Here is a 27,341-nt window from a genome sequence, read left to right on the forward strand (position 1 = left end):
AATTAAAAGGTCAATAATATTAAAATTGATTTCAAAATTATTAAAAACTAATTTGTATAAAAGTTGTGGACCGCAAATAATCGAAAGCGGGATTAATTTTTTTTTTGTTTATACTTTTGTATGCTTTTGAATATGCTTTCAAGTACATTATGTATCTATGTACACGAAATGAAAGAAAATATTTTGTTATTTATTTAATTTTATTCAATATTTATAGTTATTTTCGGTCTCAATAGAGATACCAAAATGTGAAAAGTTTTGGACCTAATCTTCTAATCAACAAATTTTGCATTTTTTAACACAAAGAAATGTTATCGATTGATTTAGAAAAATAAATTTGTTTTGCAAAATGAAGGAAACTTTTCCGTTATAAAGTGCACTTAAAATGAAACCACAAGTTCTTGATCTGAACAAATCCAAAAATAGTGCATTTAATTGAAGAGAAAATTCTCTATTTTTTAAAGTTTTTATTTTTTTTTTATTTATTCGTCAATACCAACGAATATCAAGAAGTGGATTTAAAAAAAAATTATTAATTTTAATTAGCTCCGATTGTTTAATCGTCAGTTAGACTATCAGAAGTATTAAATGTCAATATAAATAAAAAACTTTTATTCCTCGAAATAAGCTCTATCTGAGGTTTACCTGGCTAAAGAAAAATCGGTCCTTAGAGAAATTCATACATTTTAATTCTTTTATCGTTTACAATATAATAAAAAAAATACTAAACTATTTTATGCAATATTTTATGAAATTTTTTCTTATTAAAATAAATGATAGTTTATAATTACTTTTATTTATCATAACCATCAATCAATAAGTAGAAGAACCATTAAACAATTTTCCTATTCAGAATTAATAATGTTTTGAAAGAAAATGCTTGAGAAACCCTTTCTTACTAGTTTTCAATTTATTTTTATATCTAAGTTAATGTTTAAGAAGAAAATAAATAAAATTATAAAATCAAAAAACTAATAAGGTACATAAATTACAAAATAAATAAAGCTGCATACAAAATAGAAACAAAAAAAAACATAAGGCACCAATATTAAAAATTAATTATCAAAACTATAAGTTCTATTTATTTTTAGTATTTCCATAAGTTAAAATATTCAACAAAACTTCTTAAATTTTTTTTTTTTTTTGTTTTTAATATTATTTCCAAAATTATTCTTACAAACTTATTTGAATATCTAATATTTTGAATAATCCCAACATTTTGTTTCTAAAAATGCTAAAATTGTTTTGTTTGTAGAAACATGAATGGCCTGCTGGCGCAAGCCCTTAAATAAAAAACCTAATTATGTATTTATTATTAAATTAAAACAATACGTGAAAAAAATTAGTTCCTGGAAACAATGCGCAATTCATTTTAATTACTGGTGAGCGCGATTTCCATCATAAAACCCAATAATTTTTTTTTTTACAAAAACAAAATTGGAAATAAAAAAATAAATTCAACCAACGCATCGCAGCAAATTATTATATTTTTATTTAGAACAAAATACCGTCAGAATTATTATTTACTTTCACCAGCAAAAGAAAATCCAAACAAACAGAAACAGAATTCTCGCATGATTTAAATTTTTATTTATTAATGAAATTTCAGTCGGGGAATGAAGACGAAGCGAAGTCTCCATTAAACACTTTAAGTCTGTCTCTTCTTGGAAATATCTCTATAAGCTTTGAGTATACGTTCCCAATGTTTAATACATATTCGACCTATTTTTTTTTTTTTTTATAATTTTTTTTAAACAATTTGTTAACTAAGGTGGCGGAGGCCGAGGCATCCCATCACCAGAGGTATCAGTAGGGAGAGGTTAGAGAGTGAGAATGAATTTTTGTTTAAAAGCTATGGATGTGAGGCTTGATTTAGGCTTAAAAATCGTTACACACATCACGGCCCCTCTTAACGCCCCTCAACTTCAACTTGATATTGTTGTGTTCACCCGTGCGAAGGTTTTCAATTAAAAACAAATTCAAAATCGAATGAGTGTAAAACAAAACAAAAAACAAAAACCGTCAAAAGGAATGAAAAATTGAGAAACTAAGTGAAGGCAGCTCACAGAACCAGACGACAAACTTATAGTAGAAGAATATAAGAAAAACGAAACACCAGACATATTGTGAAGGTGAAAAATTTAGAACAAGTGGTTCTATTATTATTTTATTTGTTTTTTTTTTTTTTTTATTCTACTCAGGTATTCATATTTGGTTTATGTTTCCAGTTTGCTAGTTTTTGTAGATACCTTTATAAAGTAAAAACCTTACAGGTAAAGTTGTATATTTATTTTGAACTTTGTTTTTTTTTATTCATGTGAGATAAAGGTAAGTTTGTTTTGTTTTCTAAGCTAGCTCAAGGTTTTAGGAAGTTTGGATGGTTTGTTTTGTTTTGTATAGAAAAATAAATTATTATCCTTGGAAGGAATTTTCTTTATGAAATTTAAGTTGAAATTCAGTGGATCGAAACTAACGTGCAAGTGATGGAAAAAGTTTACAAGCATCGAGGTTATTCAAAGAGAAAGAGTCTTATTTTGTTTTGCAAGTTAAAGTAACTTTTTCAATTTTATTTCTTTAGTTGCTGTATGAAAAATATAATATTTGTTTGTAAAAGCAGTAAATATTTCAGAGTCTTTAAATAGTTTTTATTTCATATTCTTTCTTAGGACGCACACAGGAGTATTCGACCTCAAAATCCGGTCAAAAATATTTTTAATGTTTTTCTTATTGGAATTGGCCTAAAACATTATTTTAAAACTTATAATGCATTAAAAAGTTACACTGAAAAAAAATTTCGGGTTAATTAAAAAAAAAAATTAAGTAAGTTTTTTTTCAATTTTATTTAATTCATTACTATAATTAATTTTTATATGAAATTTTCAAATATTGTTCATATTTAAGGTTAAAGAAAACAAAAATTTGAAAATAAGTAGTTTTTTAAGTAACGAAAGGCAATTTGACTAAAATATAATATAATAAAATACCTCAAGACTAAAAAAACCCATTAAAGAAAAAGGTGGAAACATGTGGAAATTTTTTTATGTGCATGAGATGACAAAGATGTACAGTTAAATATATAAGAAAAATTTTTCCCCGATCATACCCGAGACTATAACACGTTTTTCTATGCACTCTTGTCATTTCAATTTTTAATATATTTTCAATAAAATATATGGAAATTTCTGTATTTACAAAAAGTACATACCTTAACCTTGGACATGCATCAAAAATTTTTCGAAATATTATCACAAATCACAATAAAAAAAAGACTGCAGTGTTAATGATTAAAAAACAAAATAAGCTTTTGTGGCCTGAGCTTATAAAATCGACTAGATTTAGAGGGGGTCAACAGTTATTATTTGAAACCGGTTTTAGTTAACATGGGTATTGAGGAATGCGAAAAGTAAAAAATAACGGGTCGAATGCTATTTTTTTTGTTTTCACTTGTGACCGGATTTTGGGGTAGAATACTCCTCTGTGGGACGGTTCAACTTTTTTTATGAAATCATTTATTTTTTTTTAGATTTTTAACTAGAACAAAACTATGTTGAAAAATTCCGACAAAGTGAGGAATCTGTGATGCGAAATATCAAAAATTAAGAAAACCAAAAGATTAACTTAAAAAGAAATAAATACAGGTAATGATCGGATGAATAATCAAAATTTTGATTTTTGACAATATGGCGGCTTTCAAAGAAAAAAATCGTTCTCTTTTTTCAAAAAAAAAAAAAAAACTAAAGTGACTTAAAAAATCAAAATAACTATTTTTCTTTCGATCATTACCTGGGAAAAGTATCTAAGAAAATCATTTCAAAATATAAGGTCAATCGGTTCAGCCGTTTCGGAGAAATTTTCCTCACAAACTTTGGGTTTTTGTATGAAGTTATTAATTTTGTATTGTAACAGGGGATGGGTGCTAATTAAATAAAAGTTGGTATTTGCTGAACCAGTAGAGTTTTTGTTGACATATTCCAAAAAAGTTTGGTTAATTGTTTTTAAGTTTAAACATAAATTAAAAAAAAAAAAAATAACAGATTTATTTATTTTCAAAATTTTAGGAGTCTGCTCTACCAATTTTGTATACAAATAATTTTGCATTTTATATTTTTTTAATTTATTATTTATACTTTTTAATTTAATATTCTTTAATTAATTATTTTTTTTAATTTATAACAGTTTTTCTTTAAAAAAAAAAAACTGAAAAAAAAAAACAAACTTAAACTTAAATATTATAAAAGCTAAAAATATGTATTATGCATGTTTGGCTGGAACCTAAACTTCATGCTATTCCCAAAAGAAAATTCAGTTGATTCGAGGTACGAGTTAGAATTATTTTCAAAAACTTGAAACTGGGGAAATATTTTGTTTTTATATTTATTTCCAGCTATGTATATGAGCCTTTAGGAACATATAAATCCCAAATTTTTGAAACTAAGAACCGCCCTGGTGATAAAATAATATTGGTTGGCTTTAAATTATTGAATACTTTTAACAATGTTAACAAATATTGTATAATTTACTGTGTATTTTATGAAAATTTAGCCTCACCTTCAAAATTCCATCCCACATTTTTTTTTTTTTTTAATTTCATAGTTCCTGAGAAATAGTTATATCCAGTGTGGTAGTTTGTTTTTTTGCAAAAGGGTCATTATGGACCGAAAACATAAGTATCAAAATAATTTTAGTACAAACAGGCTTGTTTTTTTCAATCTGTCAGTTAGAATAGCGCCATCTTTAATTTTGAATTTTGTACAACAATTAACGAAAAACTTTCAAAATTTTTTAAATAGCCTTTGACTTTTAAAACACTCAAGTTCGTTTCTTGTCAGCATAAACCACAAATCTACGGCCCTGGTTACAAAATACAAGTATCTTCTCTTATAACATTGCATATGTTTTTTTTTTTTTGTGGTTTCAAAAATGGTGCAATGGAAATTCAACACGAATATATTGCAGGTACGAGTATATGGTGTCTGTCTGGACTTTGCTTTTATGAAAATGGATACACTATAATATTTGCTGAAGGAAAAGTTGTGAATACGAGAATACCGTACATCAATACCACATTTATAATGCACTTTATGCAGGGCATTAATATATGTGATAATTAAATTAGCAAGTCATGTTGAGTGGTTTAGCAAAACTTTGAATCGTGTGGTAAAGATTCAAGTGAAAATCTTTATACCATCATCAATGCTGCAATTGCAACTGTGCAAACGATAATAATATGTGAAGGGCGTTTAAATGGTACATCTGAACATAAATTTTGTATTGAATGAAAAATAAAAAGAAAAATGTATTGAGAGAGAGAGAAAAAATCTTTTATATAGCTTCTCTTGTTAATGGATTGAATGGGATTTAATTATTTTCTTTATTGTTATTGGTCGGTAGTGTGATGTGTTGTGAATGTGTGGTGCCAAGTCCAAGGACTACCGCATTGTTGTGAAGTTAATTGAATTAAGTTTTACAAAATTGAAAGGTGAAAACCAGCAATTATTTAATGGATGACGTCAATTTAATTCAATTCGAATTCCATTCAAGGATATACAAATATTGAGAAGTAAATTGAACTGACAGAATTGTGTTCTTGTTATAGATTGAATTTCTTTGGAAATTTCAATAAAGAACTGGTGGCTTTATTTGAACTTCTGAAGAAATTTAAACAAAAAGTATTAAAATTGGATTATGTGTTTCGAAAACAGATCCATGACATTTTTTGGAATCCCATTTTAAGGATTTTAAAATGTAGGTACCTACTTTTTAAAGTTGCAAAATTAATTGATTTCTGTGTTTACATAAAAGAATGCAAAATTAATACTTTAGTCCTTTTTTGTATTTTTGTAGAGATGTAAACAAAAATTAAAAGACTGCCGCTCAATTTAAAATGATTAACTTTAAATCTCTTAACACATTCCAAACCCTCTTCTTTGAAGACAAAAACAAAAATTACGTGATCTAAATTAAGTTACAAACTACAAGACGCCAACTCAATCTAAAAAAACTACCACATTTTGAAAAACATCTTTAAAAATACTTCTTTCCATCTACGACGCCAAATTTATCGATTAGTCTATCAGCACGTACTGAAATATTTTATTTGAAGCATTCATACTATTAGTCAACTGACTCCAAATTTAAAATATGTACACAACACTTAATTGAGTCTGAAAAGATATTTGATCAAAAACACTAAAAACCAACAGCGTGTTGATCGTACATATAAGTTGGAAGCTGAAAGTGAAAAAAAATGGATTATATTTTTAGACTCTGTTACCAAATAAAAGGGGTGACATAAAACTCAAAAACCAAAAAAAAAATAAAACCAATACCTAATAAAAACTATAGATACTTTTTGGAGTCTCAATTAAATGCACTCCCACATCAAATTTTTAGTGGGTGAGGTTAATGAACCAAATCGTATTTGCAATATTAAATGAGACAGAAAAAAATACAGCAAATCCGTGACTCGTAGCTATTAGTTTCATACAAATTTTTTAGCATAGAATGCATTTTGTTTTTTTTTTTTTGTTTTAACGCATTTTTGCTCCTCATTTGGTAGTGTGACCATCGACTATATACTCTTTGTTACTTTGTTGATTTTATTTTCTATGAAATTAAACTCTTATGAAGCTTTCTTTTTTAGTACATATAATGTTTTGCTTGTAAAACAAAATGTTATGTGTTGTTGCCATGCGTTTCGATACAAATTAATTTATTAATTTTATCGAATATCAGTTTGACATGCAATAATTGTTGCTTCGATTTGAAGTGTCAGCGAAATTGTTTGGCCTCATTTTGAAAGTTGGCGAGGTTAAATGAATTGATAACGGACTCAGTCTGGAACTTGGTCAACTAAATTTATTTTGGAGTAAAAAAGGAAGAAACCGTTATACAAAAAATTTCAAGTAACAAAATAGCTTATAAACGGGATCAAATATATTCTACAAAACTTTATTTTTTAACTAAAGTTTGAAAACCAGAAAATTTGACTTTTTAAAGGAAAAATCCGTTTTTATATCAACAGATCTAAAAATAGCTGCTAGTTTGTCGGGTGCACAAGTTGTTTTAATTGTTTATACACCACTTTTCAACAACGTAGACGATTTAAGAGTAATACGCGCAAACCGATTCTTTTTTTCGAAATTGTATAATTTTAAAATCGAAATATTTTCCAAGCAACTGCTCCTACACAGTCAAATCCCTGTAAGCAAAGATCAGAAATAAATCTCAACCTTTTGAAAGGTTCCTTAATAACTCTTATTTATCGCCATTTTCAATAAAGGTCATAAAATAACCTTTATTTTTAAAAAAGAAAAATTTCGGTCAAGGTCTGAGAGAAAACTTTATTTTGTATTGAAAGCTTATATTCTTTTTTCGAAAAATTCCCGAATCTTTGAACGCTCCTGGAAGCTTGAGAGCAATGGGAGTGATGCCAAATGATAGCTTGTGTCATGGGCCTACGCTTTGCACATTGTCAGATTGTTAAAAAATCATCTTCCATGTTAAAACGCCACATCATGCCTATTTTTTCAGAATCGGGCTTAACTTTTTTTTTACCTTTAAGTTATCCCGGTTTGAGAACGCGTACACCTACAGGGATGGGAGTTGTACCCAAATGTAGGTTAGAGTCCCCGCTACCTTTTGGCATCGTTTTCCGAGATATAGCCGTTTGAAGTTGGGCGGGCGAAAACGTTTCTGGAAGCTGAACTTTTGGAAATCGAAATTGCATTGGTTATGCTTGTCGTCCCAGCGACTCAAATCACAGTGGAAAACACATTTTTGTCTTTAGATTTTACTTTAAACGAAAAGAGATATATATAATCTTGGGTCTAAAGAACTTTGAGAGTTCATACATTATTTAATACATAAACTTAGAAAAAACATTCTTTTCATATTTATTTTTGCAATATAAAGACATTCTTGACAAATTCAACATTTTCCTTTGAATTGACCACTTTTGATTTATTTTCAGCGAAAACGATTAAAGGGGGGCATTTTCCATTTATTTTTTTGTAAATATCTCAACCATTGATATTTAAAAAAAATAAAAAAATAAATCTCAACCGATACCCTTTATTTTTGATTTTTTAAAATAAATCTCAAACCTTAAACGAAATTATTTAAAGTAATGTGGTAACTCTCAGAGAGAAACCGATTGAAAATAAAGGTTGACTGTTATTTCTGGTCTCTGCCTGTAAGTCGAATTTTCAGGGTATGTAAAACATTAGTACGATTTAGAGGGCTATGTGAAGTTGGCAACCTCAAATGTTAATTTTTTTTTTTCAAACCTGTCTTGTTCGATTGCCCAAAGTTCGCCCAGCTTTTTTTTTCTTTATTCCACAACAAAAAACTTTTTTCATATCAGAAACCGAAAAAATTGTGATTTTTTTTTTCCTGTCAAAAAATCGTTAGTTTAAAATCGTGGTTTGTTTGCTTAAGGTTAGCCCAGTATATACGAACTTTTATTTTCGCTATCCTACACTTAGTTTAAAAATTAGGTATAGAAGAATTAATTTTTATTCACCACAAAAAAAAAATAGTACGCATACACCACAGGGACCTTTTAAATAAATATTATAAATAGAATTTATTTGACTTCGAATTCTTACTTGTTTGAATGTAATCCAATAACATTCCTGTTAAGATGCTTGAGTTGATTTGTTTCATTTCACCATAAAAACCACAATATACAAATATTTTTTCAAGTGTTAAAATCATTGATTTTTTTGGTTTGCCATATAAGTATACCTAGAAAAGCTACATGCTTAGTAAAATTTATCCAAAAATTTTTCAAAAGTAACAACAAATATAAAATGGTGTGTGAAGTGATTTCTTTTTCAGTACACGAATAGAATTTTTTAGACCTTTCTGAACTAATCTTGGTAATTCCAACAAATTAAAACACTTTTTTATCGTAAACCCACCCTTAGTTCAAAAATTATGACAAAAAAAAAACTTTTTTCAAATTACCAACCTCTTTTTTTTTGGTTGATTTTTGAAGTGAAAAAAAAATTATTCCCTTATAATTTTAGAACTAAGGGTGTGCTAGCGAAAAAAAAATCTTGGGCTATCCTGGGCTAACTTTGGACAATCGAACCAGGCAGGTTTGAAAAAAATTAGAATTTGGGGGTGCCAAGTTGAGTTTTTCAAAAAATCGAATTAGAGGGATTAATATTTTTAAGAGTTACATACGAACTTTTCAAGAATTTGAACTTGAATAACTATTTTTTTTAACACATGGAATTTTTGGGAATATTTGATAATTTTCAGCTCTATGCGAGTTTTGTTTATGGTTTTTCATTTTTTTTTTTTTTAGTTTGACTGGACTTTATCTGATAAACTAAAAAACTGTAAACCTTAATTATGAAAATTGTGTATTTTTGAAAACTACTTGGTTGAGTCTCTTAAAAAAAAATAAGAAATTAAAAACAAAACAATTTCATAGAAAAACAAACACAGGTTGTTATAGAAACATGTTCCAATACTTGATCCAAATTTCAAAAAAAAAAAAAAAAAAAAAACTGAATAACAAAAGAAGATAAATTTAATGACTTGACTATGAACAACAGTAACATAAAAAAAAACAATGACCATAAATAGTTCAAAATCAATTTATTATGCATTTAAAATTCTTTCAAGTAAAACTTGTTATTGGTATAAACCTTGATAATAGAGCGAGCTTCACAAAATACCTGCTATACCTTCCACCATATGATATTGTTTGTTTTTTTTTTTTTTTTTCTAATGAAAAATTCATTTACCTTAAGGTCTACTATTTGTTTTTTTTTTTTTTTTTATCTTTACAAATTGTGTGTTAATGGGTAATTAATGAAACACCCACAACCTTTATTTATGAGAACAAAATGTACCTACTTATTTTATTTAACTTCAAGTTATAGAAACTATACCTAATAGGAATGTATATTTTAATTGAAAGTTGTTTGTTATTGTTTTGTTTGTGCGTCAATTAACAGCGTGCAGATGGAGTTTGCCTTGTGTATATGCATTTGTACTTACCAAACAGTTGTAAAGCTGCAAGTACTGTAAGGTATAGGAGAAGGCTATAAAACAGAGCTCATGAACAATAAATTGTGTATTGAAAAAAAAAACAAACTCAAAGAACATCTAATACAAACAAAAATATTTGAACTTTATTTAGGTTATATATTCGATTTGTTCAACTGGAAATCATTTTCAAATGGTTTTTCAATAGCATTTATGAAAACATTGGAAAAATATGTTTACTATAAATGTGAATAAAAAAAAAGGAAGAAGCTAAAGAAATAATTCTTTTGAAAAAAGGAAATTAAAAGATCCGCTCTGTTTCAATTTCGTAAGCTTTCTAAATCAAACATTACAATATTTACTGTCTACTTCTTCATTAAATTCCATTTACATATTTGTCGATTTCAATAAAATTACTCAAATTTTAAAGTCGTTGCAATTTCTCTAAAATTTTAATGCACTATTGCAATTTATTTTTCTGTCCTAGTTTAATTTATTATCTTTTTATTTTTCATTCACCTAATAACCTACTATCGAATCCACACATCGCGAGCACGTTTCGATATCGATTACGTAATCCTAGTGTCACAGCCTTGACTTTCACATCTAAAATTCTTTAGAACGGCAGGTATATTTGGCAAGTGAAGCCAATCATGGCTACACAACATGCAAATTCAATTTTTTTTGTTTTTGTTTCTATGAAAAAAAAAATAAAACAAAAAAAAATAGTGATGATCAAGTGAAATAAACATAAATCGAAAATCAAAGTGAAGGTAATAATAAAAACGATTACCTACAAAAAAACTATAACTATAAATGTATGTACAAACAAAACTAACAATCAAGCAACATTAATTCTCAGCGCCCCTGTTTTTTTTTATTTTTTTTGTTTCTTCTTGTAGCTGCACCTTTACATTATAATAATATTTTTTTTATAACGTTTATAACAGCTCTAAAAGTCTAAACTAACTAACTCCACTATGGTACAACCAAACATTGAAAATCATAAAGTCGTGCACTGAATCGTAATTGTAACGCAATAATGAAAGAAAAAAAAATGTAGGTATAATAAATTCTGCACACCAACATCAGACATTATACACTCCACTTTTTTGTGGTGTGGATTGTTGTTTAAGTTTAAAAAAAGTAAGTAGGGAAGAACCTAGCGTAACGGTGAAACAATTAAACTCTTTGAATTTTTTATTCAGGTGAAATAATAAAAAAACAAAAATAAACAACAACAACAAAAATTAAAATACATAGAGGTTGTGTAGAAGAAGATAGAAAGATACATCATGAATGCAACAGGGTTGTTATACAAATATTAAAAATACAATTTATTAAATAATTTAAACTTTAAAAGAAGTCTTGGTACTTATTTTAAGTTGTTATAATAAATTTATTTCGTTGAAACTTCTTCCTTAAAATTTTTTTTTTCACTTTTCATATAAGTAAAACCACAAAACAATGTAAAAAGTTGTAACTAATACAACTTTTGAAGATCATTTTCTCTTTGGTTTCGAAAAAGCAATACTTCACAGACAGTTGTGGTTTTAGGCTCAAATTACACATTTTAGCATGACTTTTAGATGTTAAATGGTGAAATATCCAAATTCTTTATTTTTTAGAATGAGTACGAGTAATCTACAATTAGAGTAAGAGTCTGTATTGGATATCGGGTTTTCTGGACAAATATGAGCAAACTGGTTTAAATTATTTCATTAATTTTTTCATACGAAAAACATCCCCACATCAAGAGGCAACCTCCACTGTATTTTATCGTCCTTATGCATTTGTATTCTTTCTTTGGCAGTTGGATGGTTGAAAACAAAAACAACTCTTTTCCATCATTGGGTTAAATGAAACTAAAATAAATAACTTCGAGCCTCATGGAAAGGAGTGGGAATTAGAATTAATACGTACCAGAGTAGAGCGTGAGTGAGCGAATATTTTCCAAAAACTAAAAAAAATTTAAGCATTCCTAAGAGCGTCAAAGATGCATAGCTCGGGAAAAAAGCGATTAAAACGTCTGTTACGGGTGTTTTTGTAATCAGCAAAATGAGGGAGCCAGAATCCAACTAATTCGAAATTTTTAGAAAAAACTTTACTTTTCATGCAATTTTTCCTCAAAGGCACTAATACATGCTGAGTCGATTGTTTTCATCATCATAATGACTAAATACATATTATGAAATGGTAACAGCTCACGCAAGAAACTTGGTGCAAGCTCTAAGACTATGAGATAAAAGTGCAGAACATACATAGGTACTTCCAAGGAAAGGAATCGAAAATTTCCCTGTCAACTAATTGGCTTTTATTTAAATTTACCTTTAAATTTACTGAATTTCCTTTTTTATTTTATTTTTCGATGTACAATTTTGGCCACAGGTATAAACAAAAAACACATGTGTGCAGTTCTCCACGTGGAAGAAGTGAAACCATTTAAAGTTTTTGATTGATACCTCAAACATTAAATTCAAGAAAGTACCAAAGAAACTGTGACAAAAAGCATATCCAAATGGATTGCACGGTTTTAACATTTTCTTAGATGTACAAAAAAAACTCTTAAAAATAAAAAAAAAACACTCCAAAATACCCCAAAAAATAAGTATTTTTCAAAAATGTATATTTCAAAACGCAACGCCTTACAAAAAAATCTTTAAAGACGCCTTCTTTTTTTTATTAACTTTCCAGTGGCATCTTTTAAATTGTCAAAAAAAAACTACTTTGTCAAATGTTTACCACATGTTTTCATTAAAAAAAAACTTCATTATTTGGTTTTTAAATTTTTTCAATACCCTAGTTTACCATACAATAAAATTAGTTAACGATTAAAAAGAAATTCACATCTCTACCGTTTAGAAAATAGCTGTTTTTTGATATGTCGTTTTACCCCTGTATACCCTATTGAATTTTTGAATTTCAAAAAATCCCTTCTTAGTGCTCATTTTCAACATATACGATATTAACGATTTTTATATCTTTTTAATGTAGTTTAAGCTTTGCTTTTATTATTATAAATCACTAATTTTTACTCTTTGTTTCTTTGGGTTTCAATTCACTACGATCCTAAAGAAGTTTTCACTTCAAATATAAACTTGTTTCTATATTTTAATTAAACCTTATATTTGTTATATTCTAAATTGGCTCTTTCTTTAGAGTTAATCATTATTGTGTGACTTTACATTTAATTTACGTCTTTGCGTCATTTGCTATCTACATTCTACATACAATTTTCATCAATCTATAAACAGATTTTTCAATTATTAGATACTAAAATGAATACAGGGTGTCCCAAAAGTAATGGATCAAACGAAATATGCTGATAGGCCAACTCAAGGGCTCTCAGAATTTGGTAACTTGTTAATCCCAAATCCTTACGGTTTTCGATTTAATGCAGTTTTTGTGAAATTTCGAAAAATGCCGACTTTGCATCAGTATTTTGCTTCCTTCGCTCATAATTGATTTTTGTTTTTTACAATTCTTCCACTAAAACATTGCCTAATAATAGGAAATAATTAATTAATCAAAATATTTTTTATTTCGTACTCCATTTTGCTGCAAATTAATTAACAGTTCCATGTTTTATAAAAACTCAATTTTTTACTTTTATTTCAGAGCAGCATCCCGAAAAAAATTTGCATGGTGTGATACTGGTTTATTATTTTAAAAACTTGCCGTGTTATTGCAGTTTTCAAAAATGTATAAAAATTTCCAAAGTTGAAATTAGAACGAAAGATATTACAATTTAAATGCAACAAAACAGGGTTTTTCAGAGAAAAATAACAAACAAAAGTCGAGACTTTTATTCAAAAAGAAATAAACAAACAACAGCCTAGAAAATGTGTTTATTTTTCTTTGTTATTTTTCTCTGAAAAACCCTGTTTTGTTGCATTTAAATTGTAATATCTTTCGTTCTCATTTCAACTTTGGAAATTTTTATACATTTTTGAAAACTGCAATAACACGGCAAGTTTTTAAAATGATAAACCAGTATCACACCATGCAAATTTTTTTCGGGATGCTGCTCTGAAATAAAAGTAAAAAATTGAGTTTTTATAAAACATGGAACTGTTAATTAATTTGCAGCAAAATGGAGTACGAAATAAAAAATATTTTGATTAATTAATTATTTCCTATTATTAGGCAATGTTTTAGTGGAAGAATTGTAAAAAACAAAAATCAATTATGAGCGAAGGAAGCAAAATACTGATGCAAAGTCGGCATTTTTCGAAATTTCACAAAAACTGCATTAAATCGAAAACCGTAAGGATTTGGGTTGAACAAGTTACCAAATTCTGAGAGCCCTTAAGTTGGCCTATCAGCATATTTCGTTTGATCCATTACTTTTGGGACACCCTGTATAAACAAAAGAATATAACATCACTGACAAGAGCCACATTTCCAAGTAAGTGACTCATTGAATCTGGATTGCAAAATGTTTTAGAAAAAAAAATGAAAGAAAAAAAAAATGGAAACACAAACAAATACCATTCACTACAAGGTGACGTTAGTATAATTTAACTCGATCCGAGTCGAGCAGTTGCAATAATAAATTTTATCTTTATTTTTCTTTTTTTTTTATTTCAATTTATAGCCTTAGTGGGTGCTGCTAAAGGCACAAAACAAAACAGGTTGCTCTTAGAGATGAAACCATGAGGCAAGAATATCTATCTATGTACCTATACAATTATTGCACACACCTTTACAATAGTATCACCATATTTAGATACAATTCGTTATGTTGCTTAAGAAAATAAGGAAAAAAAATTTAAGACAAAAATATAATATAATTAAATTTGCAGTCAGACTTGTTGTAATGCATCTTTTTGAATAAAATTGTGCCACAAGTCATAAAGTAGTAAAAAGAGTATGTTGAACACATAAACTTTTAGGTGAATGTGAGTAGATTTTTTTTTAAATTTTTTTATTCAAAGTAGCAACGTAATGAAAATTTTGCAATTTACCTTATTTGCTTGCTGTTGTTGTAGGTATTTATTTATTTCTCATGAATCTTTTTTTATTTGGTAATAATTCACTTTGTATAAAAGTTTATTTGCAAATTTTAAAAATTCGTCTAATGCAATTAAATTTGGTCTGAAATATCTACGTGATTTTGAAGGGTATTTTCAAAAGTGAAAGTATCTTAGTTTTTTCATCTGCTTCAATTTTATTATCTAATAAAGTATATGAAACGATTTGGAGCTATTTGGGCACTTAATTTAATTAACTTGCCTACATAACAGCCTTACCTTAATTGGTCAAATATTTGATACCTACCACTTATATTAGGCAATAGTTTAAAGCTTGTGATGTGCTGCATCACTTAAACGTTAAACTTCTATTACACTTTATGTGTTCCTTATAATTTTTTATTAAAAAGATTTACCCGATAGAGGGTCTATTTGCATCCGTATATATTTAAAAAAAAAACATCAAAATGGCTTAAAACACAACCAAAAATATTTAAAACTAACTAATATATTTAACAACATAATAGCTTTATGGAAAGCTGAAAATTGATTGGGTTATTTTTTGTTTAAATTAAGTTCTTGCAAAAATTGTTTTTTTGCTAAATAAATTTTCAACCACAAAATTTTGGGTACAAAAAAAAATAGAATTCACTTAATACGTCCTCGAAATGTTATCAAAAAAAGCCAAAATGTATGATAAGAAATTGTGATAATAGCTCTAAGTTTTTGTTGCAGTGTTTTGTTTAGTTTTTCATGTTAATTTATTAAATTATTTATTTAAAATTTTAAATTCAAACAACAATAATAAAAATGTACTAAAATTTAATTTTCACCACTAAAATCAAATAAAAATCCCCTGAGGAAGCTGGAAAGAAACCGGCGAAACGTAGGGTAACAAAAAGATGAATTAGTGTTTCATTAATTGCATCCAAAAATAAAGATCATTAAAGCCCAAACAAAACCTAAAAATTTAATGATCAAAAATTCACATGTATGAGAAAATGATTTTCCTTAAAATTACTTCCTTGCACTTTCTTTCTCTTGTTTTAAATATTGTTTAATTGATTATTATACTACAGCCTAAACAGATGCATTAATTAACATAAAACTCGGTATGTAGTGTTGTTTTGGAGTTAATTCTTTTGGACCAAAAATAATGGTGCCTGTTATTATACCGATTGGAAAGGCTTAATTTTTTCAAAAAATTCAAATCTTAGTTTTTATACAGGGTATATTTTTTAGTGAATTTTTTTTTTTTTTCGAAAACCAAAGAACAGTTTTTTTAAAATCAGATTTTCTTCCAAACTACTCATTTGATTTCAACAAATTTTTCTATAAAAAGCATTAACACATACATCTAACATACCTACCTACATATAATCTTAATATAAGCCAAAAATAAAGCTTTGAAAGAATTAATTTTTGGATTTAAAAACAATTTTCAAATTTTAGAAAACGGGTCATTGATTTTTTTGACGTGATTACGTCTTATAAATCGATGAACCATGGCAGCCACCACAAAAAAATTACGCCATTTTCTCCCGTTCCACTCTCGCACTTTCGCAGTGCTGCAAAAATTTCAATTCAAAATTAAAAATAAACTATTAGAGATACAAACATCTTCTATAGCTTATTTGAAAGATAATAACCTAAAGTTGAATACATTTGGAGGATTTTAAAAAATTTCATCTTTTAATAGGGTACATAACATAGGGGTACCTAAAACAAAATTGCAAAAAATTGGCTATTTTCTAAACGCGAACAATGTAAAGAGTTGAATTTTTTTTAATCGATAGATAAATTTATTACAAGTCTCTAACAATGGTATTGAAAAAAATTCTAAAAAATTTAAAAACCAAGTAATAAATGGTTTTCTAAAACTAAAACATGAACCAGACCTTTGACGAAGTAGTGATTATAGGTAGGGGAAATATTTTTTAACAATTTTTTAAAACGTCATTCAAAAGATAATAAAAAAAAAAGTCAGGAGTCTAATAAGGATTTTTTTTAAGTCTCTGAGTTTCGAAATGTGAATTTTTGAAAAACACCTACTTATTTTGGGGTATTTTTGGGTGAGTTTTTATTTTTTTAAATTTTTCGTAGCGTTCAAAAAATCTCAAACTTAAAGAAAATATAGTCAATGATTGTGCGCATATATGTGCAAAAAATTGGTATTTTAAAATGATTTTTGACCGAATAACGGGAAAGACAAGTTTTTTTGTCCCAAGTTTTTTGACCGTTTTTTTGTTTTTATCTTTTTTTCTTCAACAGATAAATGAATGAAATTTATATTGTAGATAGATAATAGACAGGACTTTATTTATAGAAAATTTCAATCAATTTTGTAGATAACGGTAAAATAAAGTTTTATTTTTCAACAGATAATATCTTTTGATCTAGAGTAGAAAAATTTGATTTAACTTAATTGAGCATCCTGATAATATTACCTTTCATTTTCATGATACATCACACATAATATATAAAGTACATTCACTACAAGCTACACAATGTTAAATTAAAAAACTTGCGAAATACCTCAAAACATCTGTGGAGATCTGTTGATCATGAACAGCCACCAGTGTGGGAAGTACCGTAATCTCAGTTTGGAATTTCAACATGGTTGGCTTTAAAAAATTCTTACTTTTTTTCTAGGCATCGCAGAAATAAGATTGGAACGTCATTTGAAAGGTGAAATAAGGAGCTTACACATGATATAAAGTTTTTTATAGGTTGTCATTGAAAAAAATTGATTCAATAGCGTAAGAAGATAAAATTATATGTTTTTTTTTTTGCTTTTTTTGATGAAAATTGATCGAGTTCAAAAAATTCCAGCTCTTTTTGTAAATGAGAAAAGAAAAAAGGTAATTTTTTTTAGCTTTTTCTTGTAAATTATGTATGACTGTTTGAAATAAATAAACGGTTCAATTGACTCATTTCAAACAAAAGCACAAAACATATTTACTTACGACGTTATCACGTAAAATCATCGTCCGTAAACCGGCTTTATAGACAACCTCCTTTTTTTTTTTTTTTGAAATTTTGGTTTTAGGTATTGATTAATATTTCTTAGAAAATGGCATAGGTACCAATTTTATTTTAAAACTTTTTTTTTTAAATTTATTTATGAAAAATTTGTATTTTAAGAGAAGATTTTGAATTTTTTTTATCTATAGCAGTTCTTTTCGATAAAGATAAAATTAGTGAAAAAAAAAATTTTTCTTGAAAAAAAAAAATATCTGTGGTGAACAGATGACAATTGTAAGGTTTTTTCTGCAAAAACAATGGGATGCACATTTTTTAGCGAAAAAAAAATTCTTGCTGGGTATACATTTTTTTTTCGATTTTGATTTTTACAGCTGTGGTGAGTTGAAAAATATTTTTTTCGGAAAAAATCTTAAAACTTTCTCTTTGCTAGAAGAACTGTATACTTATCTTTAAAATGCATTTTTATAAAAGAATTAAACTGCATACTTTTTTTGGAGCTCAATTTCATTTAAAGAGTTTTTTTTCATTTGAGGAACGAATTGATCTTCTTATTTTACCAAATTTGTAAGAAGTCTTAAAAGTTTTAGCAATTTCGATTTCAAAGAGCAAGTACGTGCGACCCAAGTTGTGCCACCCTAATTTATTTAAAGAAAGATTTAAAAACAAGTAAAAACTAGATAGGCATGTTTGTTTAATGCGGTAGCCTAAACTACTTTGAATACTTGTATTGAAAAGTATTTCCTCTTATTTGGCAATCGGTCAAGGTCAAATAAAAATGTATCTTACCCTCATCCTTAGCAAACAAACTTTATCTCCTATATCCGTATAAATTATATCGAAAACATCCCTTGTTAACCAAAAACTTCTACAATCTTCGATTTCATCCTTAAAAATGAAAAAGGATGTCTCTGAATATCCCGTAATTTGATACGCGTGTTAATTTTCCATATGGCACCTTACTGACGGAAATTTATTTTTTTTTTTTTTTTGTTTGTTTAATACCGAAAACCCACACAAGTGTAACACATCCGTATAAATATCTTTTCTCAAGATATTCTCACGAAAATTCTATCTGACAAAAAAGATTTGTTGAAACTGCTGGAATGTTGGATGTTGGTGCAAGTGCATTAAGGAAAAAAATTAAAAATAGAAAATGCATTCATTGTGGAGTGGATATAAATAATTACTTTCCATATTTCATTTTTTGACAGGAAAATGTTTTTTTTTTTTATTTTTTTGTTAATAATTTTGAAAATGACCTCGAATGTGTCTAGTGTCTAGCTTTTTGGTTTAATTTGTGTAAGAAAAGAAAGTATTCATATTTGTTTACATTTTTTTTTTTCTTAACTTGGGGTTGCTTTTTTTTTGTATCTATAGAAATGGTCTCATTACTTTTATTTGTTGCATTTCTTAGTAATATTTTGTGTTATATCTTTTGTATGAATATCTTTTTGTCATTTTTGTGTTGATTCACTTTTTTCAGGACTGACTCATCCAATTGTGGTGGTGTCTTTGATGTGATGGTCTGGCAAAAAAAAATGACTGTACCACAACAATTACTCATTTCTTTTTATTTTTATTTTTATGTTGCAGTTTGCCTTGTGTCAACCAACATATGAATGTTCCAGGGCTGGAGTAACGAATAAGCTTTGAAAGGCCTTAAGCACATAAGTGCTTTAAATGATTAAAGTTATTAACAAAAAAGGATGGTAGGTATTGGTACCGTACAGGGCTCAATAAATTCACCACAGATTTTTTTTTTTTTTTTCAAGAAAACAAATTGTTTTTTTCACCACTTATTTTTTTTACCAAAAAGACAGTTCTTCTAGCAAAAAAAAAACAATGCATTTCTTATTGGAGAGAATTTTTTAGATTTTTTTCAGGAAAGAAATATTTTTCAATTCACCACAGCTGTAAACCAAAATCGAAAAAAATATATATACTCACCACGATCTCATTGTTTTTAACAATTGTCATCTGTTCACCACAGACATTTTTTTTATGTTTATGTCAAAAGAAGAAAATAAAAAAAAAAAAAACACAGAATAATGTAAAATGATTGCAATGTCTATTTTTTTATATTATTTATTTTTTTTCCTCCGCGCATATCTACATAATATGTTGTTCTTTCTTTAAAATTCTTGTTATTAGTCATAAGCTCGAAAGGTCACTAAACCTCCCTATATTGCATTTAAGAGGCTTGAGTGCCGACTGCTTTTCAACATGCCATTATAACAATATATACATTATAATGATTTCATTATCAACGGCAGAAGACATATTAAATAAATAAGGGGACATATTTTGTTGGGATAAACGGTAAAATTGCTGGGAGGCACAATAAAAAAAAAATAAAAATAAATAACGTTAAAGAATTTTTTTTTAAAGTCATTAGGTTATTAACTTATTCGTATAGTCCAACAAAACTTTATCTCATTATAAAAATTTTCAAGAAACACGTAGAAACCATCACATCTCTTAGGTCTAATAACGTAGGTATACATCATCTGGATGCTAATTAAAACATTTTTTGTGACCTTTATAAGATGCTTGATGCCCATAAAAAGTTTGCTGAAAATAATAAATCATAGGCTCATAATAATTCTTGTGTTTTACTGAATTTTAACTAACCATTATGCTTTCTATACTGTCCTTTTAATGTTCACGAAGGTACATTAGAGTTTTTTTTTTTAGGTGGGAAATGAAGGTACATTAATGTTTAAGAGTATAATAGACGTGAGTGGTAGGAGTTGGTTAGAAATATCATAAAGATTGTATTAGAAGGGAAAGTATCGACAGGTAAGATACATATTATTCACAACTACATATTTCAATAACTTTAAAATTTTTTTCAAGCTTCAAAGTGTTTGGGTTTCATACTTTATCTAGGAATAAAAAAGATATGATTAAAATTAATGCCGTTTTCAATTGGATGTAGAGAACCGTCTGGAAGTATACAGAAGTATTCTGAAATCGTTTTATTGGAACGAAAATTGCAGACACGCGGTTGCCACAATGTTCACTTGTTCATTTGGTCACTTTTTATTCCATTTGGTCATTTTTTCTGAAGAAATGAACAAAGTATCAGCCTCCGCTATCTTTAGTTTCCAGTGAAAATTTTTACCCGAAATATTTTTGTTCGAACAGTTCTTTTGTGTGCCACCAAAATGTATGTGGGAAACGAGTTGTTGACTACCTAGCATATAACCAGAAATAAAGTTCGAAATACGGGGAGTTTTCCGAACGTGAAGGGAAAGATGTAAACTTCTTCACGTGAAAGCAACGTATAACTCCACTTTCAATTTTCATGTCCTCAAAAAATGAAAGTATGCCATGTTGGATATGAAAATAAATATATGACAAAATATTACCTACTTCTTGTCTAGAAGAACAGAAGATGTTTTTATAGTAAACAAAGCTGAGAAACTTCTAATCTACAACAATCAATTTTATCTTTAAACATTTTAAGTAACATCAATGATCTCCATTTCGGATATAGATAATTTTCCAAATTTCAATTTTTCTTGGAAAGGGATAAAATTCGTGTAATACACAGTTACCGCTATTTAAAAAATGTTCCGTTGCGACACTTGAACCCGAAAAATGAGGATCATTTTTGAGTAATCATAAAAAACTCTACAAGATTTTAAGCAAGGTCTAATATCTGAAGTGCTAAAGCCTAGTTCGCTGCTGATGCGAAACGAAAAATTTTCAAGTCTCCAAAGTCGACAAGGAAAATGCGAACAAAAAAATATCATCGAGTATATTCTGTCAAAGTCGTAATGAAAAAATTAAAAATTATTTAATAAAATCAAGAAAAATCAACAAAATATAATTTTTAAAGCAAGAAATAGATGAATTTAAAGTGAAAAAACCGTCAACACTGCTCTTGGAGTTAAGAAAAATGTACAGGACAGTAACAAGTAAGTGACAAATGAGTGAAAACTCTCCAATTTTTCGCTAAAGCTGCGTACTGAAAAACGAAATGCAAAACGATTTTTCAATTTATAAGTTCAAGTGACCTCAACTCCAAAAATTTATAAAGCGTTTCGCCCAGGTACGACAGTGGGCTCATCAGTTAGATCTGTCACTTGAACTTATAAATTGAATTATATTCAATCGGTTCACTTAAAATAAAAATAATTTTAATAAGTTTTTATTATTTTTGTTATTTTTTTCTTCGTTATTAAAACGATTTTTCGTTCAAGATTTCGCTAACGAAATTTTGTATGAACTTGTGTGAGTTAATAAAAATGCTAGTCGGTTCAAGTGAACTTGAAAATTGGAAAACCTGTTCGGGATTATGAATTCACAAGTGGCAGCGGTGGTGCGATGCATAGTGCGTCGTCCTTCCAACCGCTAGGTCGTGAGTTCAAGCCTCACTCGGGCAATTTTTAAAATTAATTGAACATAAGCGACTTAGCACCACTGAAAGGAGTCTGATGATCGGGTTGGTCCCCGTGAAATAGCTATAAGAGCCCCCGCACACTACAGACTTTCTATCGCTCGATAGTTTAGTCGGGTTGGGCTCCTAGTGTGCGCACAGGCAGCCGACTAAACAGTCGGGTCGCTAGAAAATATTTTAGTTTGAAGGTATTTGTGTAGCAAAACAAACTTTTTTTTCGATCAAACAAACTTTTTGATCGGCCGATACTTAATCGTTGTAGTGTGCGCACTCTCATACATTTTCATTCTGATTAAGAGACCGACTAAACTGTCGGCCGATAGAAAGTTTGTAGTGTGCGGGGGCTCTAACTATGAACTTGGTGGTAACACACACAGGTTGTTGTTGTTCATTCAAAACCTTCAATTTTGTTTTTAGTTTAAAGTTTTCAGAAACAAATTATTTTGGACATTTTTAGTTGTGTTTGGTCATTTTTATTTACAATCTTGGTCACAATTTTTATTTTGAAGTGGCAACCGTGATTGCAGATAGAGAAAAGTGTTACAATTGTTCACTTGATTTGAAAAAAAAAAACAGCATCACAGTATTTCGACAACCTACATTACGTACTTTTTATAAATATATGTATAATTGTATACTGCATATGACATCGTAATGTCATGTGTGATTGTTATCTCGAATATCCTAAACTTGTCCTATAGTTACGGTGACCATCCGTCCCGCTTTACCCTTGACTGTCCCGTATTTCTACAGCTTGTCCCGGATTTTTATTTAAGAAAACCAGGACGTATAAGTTTCCCGTATTTTCTAATTTGTCCCGGGATTGTCCCGTATTTACAAATTCTAAAATTGTTGTATTTAAATTTTTAAAAACTTTGTACGGAAATCACAAAAACAGTGGTTGCAAATTGAAAGTTTTTCAATTTTTTAATGTTCTTCAATTATTTAGTTCCAGCTTCTGTTTGTCTGGTTACTACACCATGAAAAATGTATTCGAATAAAGAACAACATTATGAAAGAGTAAATAACCCAGATAAGTTTCAAGGCTTTTAAGGACATGTTAAAAGTTGTATTAAATTAAATCATACAATTTCAAAATCATTTAAAATAAAATTAAAATGTTAAAAAGCAGCTCTCCCGATTTTGATTAAAAAAATATGTTTTTAGGAAGTTGTTAACAGAGATTATTATGAAACCATTTTCTTGATTTCTGATTTTGTAAACGATTTAAATGATTTCAACAAAAACGCTCCCAAAAAATCGTTCTTGATATCAAAATAAGGAAAAATTAGGTATGAAAACTCATTTAAAAAAAAATCATGTGTGCAACTCACTCGTGGTTGAAGTGAAACCTTAAAAAATCATTTTTTTGCAAAAAAAAAAAAAAATCGAAAAACATAACTTTTTTTTATTCCATCAATTTTTTTATATGACAACCTACAATACATTTTATACCATCTGAAAGATTATTGTCTCAGCTCAAAATATTTATATCGACCATGTCTATACAACATCTACAAAAAGAGTTAGAATTTTTTAACCCAATTAGTTTTCATAAAAAAAGCAAAACAATCAATCTCTTTTCTCTTCTAACGCTATTAAATCCATTTTTTAAAAGACAACCTATAATAAATTTTATATCATTATTTTTTCACCTTTTATGTGACGCTTCAATCATATTTCTACCATGCCTACAAAAAAAGTAAACATTTTTAAAGCCAACCTTAGAAATTTCGAACTGAGACTACGGTGGCTGGTCATCGGCAACAGATCTTCACAGGTGTTTTGAGGTATTTTTCAAGTTTTTCAATTAAAGATTATATAACTTGTAGATCACGTACCATTATGTGTGATATATCAAATGAAAGGTAATATTATCAGCATGCGTATTAAAGTTAAATAAATTTGTTATGTGCTCTGGATCAAAAGATATAACGTGTTTAGAAAAAGAACATCTTTTCATCGTTATCTCAGAATTTTGAATATGAAATTAATTGAAATTTTGCACAATCATAATCGCTTTTTCGTTTCATCTTTTTTCAAATCACTACGATACCTACTAAAGAAGTTTTCACTTCAAAAAAACCTTTCACGAAATTCTTGCAACAAATTTTTTGTTATAATGATCTCGAATTGTAATTTTAAATTGTAAATTATAAATTATTGAAAAAAGGTTGAATTTTTATGTACATTATTTCCTTTCGCTCTGCTCATTTTTGTGGAGTCAAATTTTATTTGACAGTTTTAATTTTGTAATAATTTAAGATTGGGTTTTTCTCCTTATCTTAAATAACTAGAGAATATTCAGTAGGTACAAGTTCACTATGCAAAAAGTGTAAAAGCTCCTAGCTGCTAAGATAACAGATTTGTCATTAATTTAATTATTAATTAATTTTTTCCTGTAGTTTTTCAAAAAGCATCTTTATCTTGTTTTCCTCATATTCAATGCATAACAAATTTAATCCAAATTTTTCATGGTGATTTTGTTGTATACCTTCGACCTTTTTAAAACTAAATGTTAAACGACCACACACAACAAAAGAAACTATCGAAACATTTAAAAAAAATAGTTTCCACTTAACTATTGTTACTGTTTTTATATTCATTCTTAAGATTGTTATGGAAAGATTATGCAAATTACTCTTAAAAATATCTTCCTATCAGAAATTCACTTTTATACCTGATTTTCTATTTTGTTTTATAAATAAACAGCACTTACCTATTCAAAATTCTCCGCAAAATAAACAGATTATTCTTCTACTCCAAGGAAAAATACAATTGTAGGTAGTTTTTTTTATAACAACAATCACCTTCGAAATTTCAGTTGCAATTGCACATTACTGAATTTTTATTCAAAAAACCCAACAACAACTACTTTCACAGGACTCATAAGATTTTACAAAATTATAAAAAAAAATTCCAATGGGTCTTCCGGAAATGACCAAAAAACAAACAAACAAACTTGCAAAAACACTTTTATTGTATTCCCTTACTGCAAAGTGGATTTTCCATTTACCGATCCGTTCCGGGAGGGTTCTTTTTTAATTTTCGTTGAAACCCAACACTTTAGAGAAGAAGAAGGAAAAAAATAATAATGAGCACTGCACAAATTAAGGGAAAAAAACCATAAAACATTAAAAAAAAAAAACAACGAAACAAACAAAAACAACAAGAAAAAAAAACAGAGAACCACTGCACTGTGAACCGGAAATTATAATGCACACGTATGTACCTTTACTTTATGGACTACAAAACACGTTAATTTGGAACACTGGTTCTGAAATCGACACAAGAGACGAAGAGAAGAAAAAAAAGGGTTGCTGACGTAGCTGCTGGGGAGCTGCGTTCATACAAAAACAAGAGATTTAATTTTTTTGGCAAACGTGAAGGTGCGTATTTAAGTACTAAACTCTTTTTTGTTTATTTCTGTAAGTTACTCCTTCTTGCAGATATAATTACAGAGTTTGAAGGAAAACTACTACGCGATGATTCATAAGTCGGTTATTCTTTTGCTTTTAAAAATCTTGATTCTCTCTTTTTTTTGTATTTTAAATATACAATATTTTTTGTTGTTGTTGTTTATTCGTAATTTCTGGTTTGTTTTTGTATTGAAACTTGGAAATGCTGTGAGAGCAGAAAGAATATTGTGTAGTGCAAAACTGGTTTGGAATTAAATTCTTGTTTTGCTAGTTGTTTTTTTCTTTCGTTTTTTTATTTTTTTTATCACTTCTTATTTAATTCACTGAAGCTGGAGAAGCATGGATTCTTAAGAGGTCTCACGTTGGGCGCAAGATTTTTTTTTTCTTTTTTACCTAAAAAAAACTTTTCCACATTCTCTATTTAATCTTTTTTGTTGGATTTTGAGGAATTTTAATGTGATTCTGATTCATAAATCTGTGGTTTCCTTAAAACAGTTTAACCTTCTCTCTTTTTTGGAAGAATGAATCTTTTTTTCTTGGATAAATTGCATTAAAAAAAACACCCACGCAGATTATACCGATTTTGTATATTGTATCTCAAATTTTCGTTTATGTTCAACAAGAGCGCATACAATATAATTCAAATAAAAAAGGAAAGAAAAATATGAATTCACATCTAACTACCAAATCCATACAAAAATTCAAAGATGCAGATACGAGAACTCCAAAAATAACACTGGACGGGAAAAAATCTTTCGTATCAGCTCCTACCACCACCTAGTTTAGCTCTAGAGCAGCACCACATTTCAGTTGTTGTTATTTTATTTTTTTTCTTCGTTTTTGTATTTTTCTGTTTGCTCTCAAATTTCAAGACATGAGAAACACTGGGCATAAGGCCAGGCCACACTGCCACAGAAGGAAATTTAAAAAAGACGAATGAAAATAACTAAACAAAAAATGAAATAATGACGTTGAAATGAACGAGGAAGAAGAAGTTGAAAAGATAAAAATGGTAAAAATAAACAATAAGAGGGGGGGAGGAATAAATACACACATGTTTTTTTTTTTTTGAGAGAGAGAGATACAAAAATGCATATGAAACATAAAGATTTGTTGCATGCAACATAATTATAAGGGAATATGTTGACTGGAGAATTGTTGATGAAACATTTTGGGTGAATAATGTTTTGTTTTTGTCTTTGTGTTTTGATACAGAGAAAAGTGAATGTAATTGTTGGTGGATAGAGAATGTAGAAAAATTACTTTAAATAATTTCTTTTTAATGAATGATCATGGGGGGTTGACAATGTGAATGTGATGTACATTTGTGTTTCGTATGTGTTGTGTAGGAGATTTAGTACGAAAAAGTGTATCAAGTACGTACTTGCTTTTATTCAGTGGCGGATTATGGAGTATACGAATCATTCATTCGAACAAGGCGTTGATGTGAGAGGTATGGAAATACGTATCGGGATAAAATTGTATACTTTATTGTTTTTACTTCATGATACAAGAAATTTTATAGTGGAGTAACTAAAGCAAATTATTAGGGAA

At 28.3% G+C, this 27,341-nt stretch overlaps 1 protein-coding gene across 1 annotated transcript in view; it reads right to left on the minus strand.

The window, feature by feature from the left end:
* Window positions 1–25,894, minus strand: part of LOC129919851 (putative mediator of RNA polymerase II transcription subunit 26) — a 157,246-nt gene extending 131,352 nt beyond the window's left edge. Inside the window, exons 1-2 of the mRNA XM_056000936.1 lie at window positions 25,601–25,894; window positions 25,088–25,432 (exon numbers count right to left, since the gene is read on the minus strand). The gene's annotated coding sequence lies outside the window, so the exon portion shown is untranslated. The remainder of the gene's footprint in view (window positions 1–25,087; window positions 25,433–25,600) is intronic.
* Window positions 25,895–27,341: the final 1,447 nt, after the last annotated feature.

This window comes from Episyrphus balteatus, chromosome 4 (assembly GCF_945859705.1).
Source record: "Episyrphus balteatus chromosome 4, idEpiBalt1.1, whole genome shotgun sequence".
In the NCBI taxonomy this organism is placed as follows: domain Eukaryota; kingdom Metazoa; phylum Arthropoda; class Insecta; order Diptera; family Syrphidae; genus Episyrphus; species Episyrphus balteatus.